This window comes from Triplophysa dalaica, chromosome 3 (assembly GCF_015846415.1).
Source record: "Triplophysa dalaica isolate WHDGS20190420 chromosome 3, ASM1584641v1, whole genome shotgun sequence".
Lineage (NCBI taxonomy): Eukaryota > Metazoa > Chordata > Actinopteri > Cypriniformes > Nemacheilidae > Triplophysa > Triplophysa dalaica.
The window spans coordinates 8,360,189-8,370,664 of NC_079544.1; positions in this window are offsets into that span (position 1 = coordinate 8,360,189).

The window sequence follows — 10,476 nt, forward strand, 5'->3', positions numbered from 1 at the left end:
AATGTGACTTGTATAATATCTGTGTCCATCACTGGATTCCAACGCCCCGTTGCGTGATTCAAACCTGTTGTTGCGTGGCTGTGCAAAGAGTCAGCATTATACAAAAAAATTACGTGAGGTACGTTCACTGAAAGACCTGAAATACTCTGGGTGGAGATTGAAAATGATCCAGCTGTGAAGACTAAATGTTTCAGTTCCTAAAAGAGATCTTAACTGATAAGAGAATAGCTTTTCATGTTAAAACCTCTTTTGTGTTTTGACATATTTTTTACTGACAGGTGGTTTGCGTTAGACATAATAAAGGGCACACTTCTTTTCATAAAATAACCAATAGACCATCACACACATAAACTAGTTGGTCGAAGACTCAGAGCTGGGTAGTAACTGATTACTTGTAACTTGTACTTTCGCTTGTGAAAACAACAATGGCGGTGGAATTGTGTAGATTAAAGGGCGGTAATATTATATTAAAAGCCTGCATCTACTTCACACCAGGGCAAAATCTGAACGGCTCGATTTCTCACATGCTTGCAGAAAAAGGCTTACCATAACAAAGTTACAGGGATCTTGTTTTGCACGTTTTCTGGGTCGCTAGATGCACCGGGGACCCGATTATAGCACACAAAATGTGACTTTCATCCAATGGGTCCTTTAAAATACTCGTAATCAGAGTACAACTACTATTTTATTCATACAGATTCCATTACATAGATAACATTATGTGTTACCTTTTTATTTTCTGGTAAACCTACCACGTTAATTGTTAAGACAACCAGACAACCCATGATAGCGAGTCTAACATGTTTTCGTTCACAAGCATTTATGTTCGCTATGTATTGTTCAAGAACAGTGTTAATCTTCACAATCTAGCAACCATAATGACAGGATTTGCGTGATCACAACATTCATTGGGAAACTGCATTAGATTATTGTCCAATTTTTGTTCACAAAGGTAATGCAGGTGCGTGATAATTTTAATCTTGCACAATTTCATTTTGTTGTTTTGTGACTGTGTGTACCTGTAATTTGTAATCCAGTCTTTCTGTTGTGAAATTCTACATTTGCTATTAGCAAACTTTTATTAATGTGGCTATAATATATGCAGGTATTTATGAATCTAAATTAAAAGCTTATGGTTTAGATTAAAAGATGATTGTCAGATTGCCGTCTCAATACTTTTGGTTTTGCCCATCACTACAAGAATATTACTCCCATTTACATTGATTTGCTATGTACACTTAATATCTACACTGTAAGGCCTTTTTCTAGTGTAATTTACTTTACTTCACTTCAGTGTAATTTTAACAAGAAAAGTGTTGCGGATACAAAGATACACCAGGTAAAGATAAAACAGATTACAAATTTAATCTATATGTAATCAAAACGTAGTGATGCAAGAAATGTGTAATCTAAGGGATTATGTTACTGACTACAAATTTTGCCATGTAGTTTGTAATTAGGAAACTGATTACAATTCCCAAGTAATCTTCCCAGCTCTGTGTAGGATATACTGTTTATTGTAAGAACACACAATCATGCAAATAAATTATCTTGAAATTTAAAATATATGTTGTCTTCCCTGTAGCTCAGGGGTTAAAGCATGGTGCTAGCAATGCCAAGGTCATAGGTTTGATTGTAGGGATTGCACATGGAAACAAATGTTTAGTATAATACAATTTAAGTCGCTTTGCATAAATTCATCTGCAAAATTTGTAAAATGTTAATAGGGGGTGTCATTCGAAAAGTTTGTGTAGTGCAACATGAGTCATCTTTAGTCTACTAAGAAAGGCAAAATGCATACATCTACTAAAGTAAATTGACCTTTTTTGCAATTAATGAGTCTTAAATGGGCAATAATAGTCATTAAACACAATATTTAAAAGCCCTCACTTTTATCATCACATGGCATACTTATAAATCTTAAAATGTTTAGACTTTTGTTTTTATTCATTAAGAACAATTACAGAACATGAACAATCGTTTAACTTGAATCAATTAAACAACAAACGTCAAACAAACCCATTATGAATAATGTCACATTTATCTCACTCCAGATGATGTCTGATGTTTCTATCATTGCTCTCTGTGTTTAAATGGAGGTTGTGAGTGAATAGTCTCTAATGGATTGCTTATGACGCATGTTCAGAAACAGAAATAAGTGATTTTTTTACTATTGAACTATTTTCTACCAATTTTTTCAGTCAAGTGTATGAAATTTAGCGCCATCTAGCCGTGAGGTGGCTACGTGCAACCAACGGCTAACTCCACTGTTCACTCCTCCCTTTTCGAACCACTGACACCGGATTGAGATATCGTCACAAAGGAGATAATGTTTTTGCAAAACACACTCTGTAGTTTGTGCATATAGGGCTAATGTAGAAAGAACATGGTGAATTCCATGTAAGGGGACCCAAAGTGTATGTAGATAAAAATAGCTAAATTCTAAAATAATATAAAACATTATGCTTCATTATGTAAGGTCTTTATACACATCTAAAGACAAAGTTATATATTAATTTTCATTTCTGTCAACAGATCTGACACTGGACCTTTAAACTATGCATATATTGTTTTGTCTGAATCAATATTTGTATGTATCCTTTAAACACAAACACTGTTAAACTGTATATAGATGATCAATCAGATTATTGCAATTATTTGTCATCAGTTAGGGGTACTAGCATACGGACAAAGTTTTCTAGATTTTATCTTAAATATTTAAGGTTTTAGGACTTATTTTTTGGAAAACATTTCACAAATACACAATCTAATTCCCCTCATTCTGACCTAGAGAAGAGGCCCCAAGAGGCAAAGTGTTCCTTTGTGACATTAATAAATGCACACAATGCATACAATTAATGGAGGTTTAACTGTGAGCAAGGACACATTTTTGTCTTTTTCCTCTAACCAGACACAAGAGAACTTTTTAGCAATTACCCCGTTACCATGGTTATTATGAATATTTCCAGGTTATTTATGCCCAGCCTGCCAGTCAGACATAAGACTCACCCATTAATTATCTTAGCCAGGTTATTTTCCCTGACTGCAATGTGATTTAACCGCATGATTGTAATCACCATTTCTGAGCTTGTAGATCACGGAAATGGGTGATATTTCGAGGTGACACACTATCATCAAACAGACAGAGCCGCAATACCCTTTCCTTTCATAATGTCATTGCCACCTTTATGAAAATTGTGTGCTCGCGAATGTGTGAATGGCCTAAAGAGCTTTACAATTTCTGTCGTTCAGTTGCTGTGGAAAAGCTCATTTTGTCTGATTCGTAGTTTAATCTCAAAGCGACAGATATTTCTTGCCAATATGTCGGAGGTAAGCCTGTCAGTTATATTTCAGTTACACTTTGTGCGCAGCACCTGTTCTCAAAGGAGTTTTTGATGTGACGTCTTTGCCTAGATGCTTTCAAAATTTCAATTGTCCAAGCCGACATAGTTGGGATTGTGTTGCCTAGGCTGCTGTCTGCAGAGCCCGCCCTCCACGCATTACACAGGAATCTTCATCTTTTGTGGGCTGCGAGCCTGTCCGTTGTTTTGTCTGCAGCGAAGCATCTTCGAGCAGATTTCCCGAGGATTCCCCAGCGCAATATGTGCTGGCAAATTGATTCTTACGATGTTTACCTTTCTCCATCTTAATAATCAACCCGTATATTAGCCATTGTCTAACTTGAAGTCCCTCAGAGGTGTTCAGGAAATGAGCTGGTTAATTACCTTATCATACCTCTGGCGATGAGCCACGAATTAGGGAAAGGAGAGCTTTACATAGTTTCAAAGCATCTTAATAACATATTCTACTACGTAGTGAGTTTTTGGATGATAAATGTTAGTCAACGTTTTAACATTTTTAACTTAAAAAAATACATTATTCTCCTGTGTTTACTATGAAAAGGCCATTTGTAGGTTGATTTTTTTATGCATTTGGCAGACGCTTTTATCCAAAGCGACTTAGATTGCATTATCCTAAACATTTATACATAGGTATGTGCAATCCCCTGAGATCAAACCCACAGCCTCGCGTTGTCAACGCAATGCTCTTACCACTGAGCTACAGGAAAGTTGTTACTGATTTTAAAAGTGTAAATGTTTTGCTCTGTATCTTTTAGCATTCCATCATCTAATAAAGGCATGTATGTTTGTCCAACAAATTCAAGATAGAGGGAATGTTTACAATAGAGGGTATGCACATGACGTCACTGACACATAGCGTCACGTGAGGTGAAGCGAGTGTCACCCACTGAGTGTCAGAAAGACTGAATGCAGCAGTGTTTGCCGTTCTCTGTACTCTATTTAGAAGAGGAAAAGGTTGATTGTGCAAACAGATTGAACACGAAATCTTTTTTTCCAAGACTGCCGATTGGATAGAAAAAAAGTGAATGCATTGCTGTAATTGGCTGAAACGTTTCATATCATGTTTAGCCATACCATCAAATTTACGCATTTGGCAGATGCTTTTATCCAAAGCAACTTACATTGCAAAGTCCTATACATTTATACATATGTCCCCTGGGATCGAACCCACGATCTTGCATTGTTGACGCAATGCTCTTACCACTGAGCCACAGGAAAGCCATAAGGTCATTAACTACTTACTTTATACACCTTTATATGTCGCTTAAATGTAAATGTACTTCTTTCAACATTCTAAGGAGATGTATTTCATACAAACGGCAAGAATAATATATTGTCAACACCGTAAACATTTAGATGATAGATGTAAATCTTGTAAGATTTGTTTTGTTAAACCCAACGTGTTTTGCCCGAGTAGAAAATGTTTATTTAAGGCTTTGCGTATTTCCCCCGGGTTTGAAAATGAGGTACAATATAAAAATAAGGAAACGCAATTCCGTGCAATATTTCAGTGTACAAGTCCAACATGTCCAACTGCTTTTAATTTAAGCAAATAATTTTTATTTGGTCCCAGTTTCTATTGAACGTGTTTTGCCACTCAAGGGTTTTTTTCGGAATCTTCACATGGTGTTATTGTGGAAGAGTGACGTCAATGCAGACCCTCTATACCAGTGGTTCTTAAACTGGGAGCCGCAGATTTTGTGCCATTTTATGAAATATAGACATTTATCATCAGACCTGGGTAGATTACTTGGGAATTGTAATCAGTTACCGATCACAAACTACATGGAAAAATTGAAATCAGTAACGTTATCCCTTTGATTACACACTTTTTGTAATGTAAATGTAATTTAATTTAATTTAAAAAGTACATGAAATACTAGAAGTAAGTCAAATGCCTTTATACTGAATGACTCCAATACAACAGCACATGTAGTCTAGTTACAATAAAAGTAGTTGAAGAATAGAAAAAGGCCTTATAGTGTAGATATTAAGTGTAGATACCAAATCAATGTAAATAGGAGTAATATTCATACAGTGATGGGCAAAACCAAAACCCTTTTAATTAAGATTTATAAATACATGCATATATTATATAGCGCATTAATAGCACATTAATAGCGCACATTAATAGCGGTTTGCTATTAAAAAATGTTAACAACAGAAAGACTGGATTATAAATGACAGGTACACACATTCGCAAAACAACACAAATAGGACCACCAACCAAAATAATTGATATTCCAGCATTGAATATGTTTTATGTACAATTAAAATGATAAATTAAAGATTATAAATCTTCATTTGGAGGACAGCAAAGCAATGCACCATATGGGGCCTTACCACAAAAAAGTGTGAGAACCACTGCTCTTTACAATCATTTGCAACACTCACATCATTTTACCAGTGTGCCTGTGATTTCTGAGAGAACTATTCATGTTTAATGTAACAAATATGTATCGAATAATAATAATCAACTTAGTCTCGCAATTGCGTTTGTTGACAAAACAAAAATATTACCACAAACAAAACATGAGTTTGGTGTTAATGCTTGATTTACAAACAAAATAAAAAAACAGTCGGTCTTATAAAGGTTAAAAGAGGGCTGGACGTTCATTTTTGTTCACAACCCAACTTAGCCGGCGGCCTAATTCTGTCATTGATAATTACAATAGAAGTGACAACAGACAAAGTGTTGTGACTCTAACTAAACAACACACCGAATCGTCCCGTAACAACACAATCTTTTGTGGTGATTGTTCTCTGTCTCATCTGGCTATCAAGAGCTCTTCTCTGCAGCAAAGCAGGCAACAGCATGACCATTAAAGGTTCTCTTCACTGAGCCTGAAAACCAAAACAAATCAGGGGGCATTCAGCCGAAGGCACACTCGAAACATAAACCATTGATAGGTGAAGAGTGGTTTGTTACAACCAAGAGAGGGATTATCGCTTTGCTTTACAGACTCTCAAATATGAGCCTCCGCTGGTCTCTCCACATGCTTGCAAGGTTGAAGAGTTTTTACTGAACACGTCTGCATTCCTTGCAAACTTCTGCTTCCTCACCGCTCTTCCCTTGCGGCTGAGCCATGTAAGCGTATCGCTATTCTGTGGTATCTCCTCTTTGGTTTGTCACCGAGACAGCAATTGACGCACTTAACAGTTGTGGAGTGTTATACAGAACCCGGCTGTGTTCAGGCCTTCAGGTGGGGGATCAGACGGAAGGAAGCCCTAGGCATCTTCTGGCCTGACTAACTCCACTGGCCTGGAAAAGTCACACGTGCCCAGAAAAAAACGACGCCAGATTACCACCAGCTTCAGTGGTGTAGTGAGAAAAACACATGACTAGTGGTCATGTCCGCCTTTTGCTGAACTCAGTCTTCTTCATTTTCACATCACATATCAGACCATACAGGCATCTTTTCATCAAAATGAAAATAAAGGCTAACAGGTGTTTAATAATAAAGCGTATGGTAAAGTTAGGGGTTGGGAGGTCTTTATCGTCCTGATATTTTATTAATATGTTCATTTGCAGTCTACCTTGCTGTGTCGAAATGAAATGGAGTTTAATTTATACAGATTCTGAATGAGCCAGGTGTAATGGATTTGAGGAAGCACGCGTGGAGGTGAAGGCTGCAGCTTAATGTGAAATGGATTTTAATCTATCAAGCATGCCTCAAGTGGAATGGATTTGATTGACAGCGCTCTGCACTAAATAAGAGACACTAAAAGTGAGTGGGTCGAATGTCATTAGTCTTAAAAAGTGAGCGGGTCCTGTCCTACCCACATACTATGGTTCCGACGGCCATGTTTATAAGTGTTTATTAACATCTACATAATGCCAAATTCATTCATGTTTTGATGATTTTTTTTAATCAAGGTGTGAGAAATCGGTTTTATACAAATGGGAGCACTACAGAGGGAAAAAACTAAGATCTCTCATCGAATCATGTCATCTAGTCAGTGTTTCAACTGCAGGAAGCAGCAGTCGGTTTTCCTGAAAAATACACTTTGCATAATATAGGCCTATGTGACTGTTAAAACCCAGCTAAAGTCAGTTGTACTTCACTGTTTTTTAACATAAAATCATCCTAAATAATGTCAAGAACATTCTGTTAAAATACAATGTTGATATATTTAATATTTACTGAAAGACCATGTCACAGGTTAAAATCTTAGTAAAACTAATGCTTGAAATTGAATTTGTTAACCAGATTTTTCCTGAAAGGGTCACATAGCCTACTGCTAAAAGAACAATATTTTACATGTTTTATTTATTATTATTTTTAAGCATGTTACGATAAATACTTTTAAATAAATAAATATAAATAATAGATAAATACTAGTTCTGTCATGTATGAAAATAAAGAGACCGTGGCATATATTTTGGAAAATTCTACCTAGTCTTTTTTTACTCCTTGCCACAGCAGCTTCAGTTTGCTTACTGAGTGATATCTTTGCTTAATATTTTTGCATATTTGTTTTTATTTTTAAAAATATTTTTGCATTATTTTCCTGCACAATGTTTGTTATTTTCTGCAACTATGCACAGTGGGTAATGCTACAAAAATAAAAAAATGATGCAGTAAATGTAGAGTTTGGTTCTAAATTGAGATAACTCCTTTTATTCTTTCTTCAGAAATCACATTTTCTTAATGTTATCAGGTTTTTGTTGTGTTTTAATGTATAAGCTGTATTTGTTTAGTTAATAGGGATTAGATCAAAACAAACAAACTGCAGCGTGATTTATATTAATTGGAATGCACAATAACAAAACAAAATTTTGAAAAAATAAATAGAGTCGTCTCATTTTGGAAACAAACTCTTCAAATAGTCATAGTCGACACCTGAGGGTGCTGGTTCTGAGGTTCACAGTGCAGTTTGCTCAGCAGAGCACTGGGTTATTCTGGCGCATAAACCAGCATCATTTTGATGGAAAAGACGTAACAGATTAGCTAATGCTGGCCTAACTAGTACACTTGAGGTGTCGAGCACTACAGCCACACAGAAAAAGTCCAGTCAGCAGCAGCAGCGCTGTGAGAAGTCCTGCTAGAGAACATTAAAGAGAATAAAGATGAAGAGAATTGCTAAGTATGTTTGTAATATTTTAAGGTCCATGATGAAATGAAGAAGCTCTTCCTTGCAATTAAACATGTTTATTGGGCGTTGTCTCTCCTCAAATAACGCAGAGTTTGGAATGCAAAACTTGCCGCTATTTTTTTCAAAAAGGCATCATATCACTCCAAAGAGCAGCCCTCATGGTTATACCCCAACTCTTTCATCTCGCTCTGCATGCATCATATCACCGTCAGGAGGAGGGCTGAGACTGCGAGCGCTGATACGGCCGCTCCCCCCTCGCAATCTCTCTCCATCTCTTTCGTGAGTGCATCATAAAAATGGGGGTTTTTGCTGGAGTAAATTAACAAGAGCCCTTGATATGCAGATCAGTGCCTATTAATCAAAGAAATGAGATTAGGATTTCAAATGGGGATGAAGAAAGCCTCCATTATCTTGCTGGAGTGTCATGTTTAATAATGTGGAACGACGGCGTAATTCCCCGCCACGGCAGGCCCGGGAGGAGAGACCAACCCTCGGCAGCCCCCTGCTCAGCGTCAGGTGACCCAGCTAGCTCGCGCTGGGGTGAGGGGAGCCACTCGATGTAGAAAGAGAGTGTAGGGTGAATCAAAAGAGCACGCTCCTGCGGGAAAGTGGAGGCCCCTGCATTCGGCTTTGATGTTAGTGTCTTGCCGCGCGCGGTGGGGTTGGGCCTACCCACAACATAAATAATGGCTGGCTAAATGTAGAATCTGCTCACTCATGCATCTGTTGAACAGACAGCTTGGTCGGCTTGCAGACTCTTTTGCTCGCTGTGGCAAGACCCGAGGTCGAAACGTACGTACGCACATCCGCACACAAATAAAGTCATACATATGCAGATGTTTGTGCAAATGTATACAAAGCAACCTTTGCTTCAAAGCCTTCATATGAGGAAAAAAAGAAGGCAGGGGGTTAGATTCAGTAGTCCATGGGGGATGCAGGAAGTCTCTGCCACATTAGTATCGCCATGCGCTCTTAAACACGCCTTTAACACAGAGTTGTCTCACTGCCCTAAACACAATTGATTTTGACAATCTTTCCGCCATTGGGAAAAACACATAACTCACTGATGACTGCAGGCATGCATTGCTCAGCTCCTTGGGAGCCACAGAAATTATGCCAGCATTAATGTTTAATATTGCCAGGGACTCAGGAGATGCACATGTGTGCCAAGTCCTTTGTCTTTGTGTCAGGCGAAATGTGCTTCGATGCAATGCGAAAATCGTTTCAAATAAAGCACACAGAGAGGGAGAGAGAGGAAAGAGTGTGTGTGCCTTACTTCGGTCAGAGAGAGCAATAGACGACGACTGGGTCAGGCCTCATGAAGGCTGGGCCCACTGAGAGCTGACCTGCACAATATCCTATTGAAAACAACATTTTGCAGTCTCAGAACTGCAATTCTAAAGGAATGTTGTTCTTACCGCATATAATAATAGGAGGAGGTATTATTGTGTGTCTGTTGGTGGCAAGTGGTCATTAAGGTGAGCAACGCTGCCACTGCATGGATAGTCTACAAAAATCCTTAGACTGTAGACTGCAGTGCAACATTTAACTAGAATTGTAGTTCTGATTATTAGATAAAATATCTGTATGGCTGATACTCTACAAAAATTGAGAAACTATCTTCGATATTGAAGTTTTGGTTTCTTGCCACTGCTGACTTCATTCAAATTCATTCTCACAGTGACCCCACATTTTTTCTAAGTAAAACAACATCTTGACACATTGTGCTCCCATAAGGAAAAAAGTTAGATTCAAGCATTTGGATGAAATGACAGGTATTTTTGATGCACCATTATTTGAATGTTTTAAATTTGATGTAGTTGTCAGCAGTTCAGTCATCTGGAAATACAAAGACCACCATTCCATATACAGTGTTCTATATATTGTCTTGTTTCTTTTCTACTTATTCAGTTTTTTCCTTACGTCTCTACTGCCTGTGCTAACATGCTTTTACTGTAAGGCTGCTTTGCAACAATGCAAACGTTTAAAAAGCGCTATAGACATACATTTGAATTGA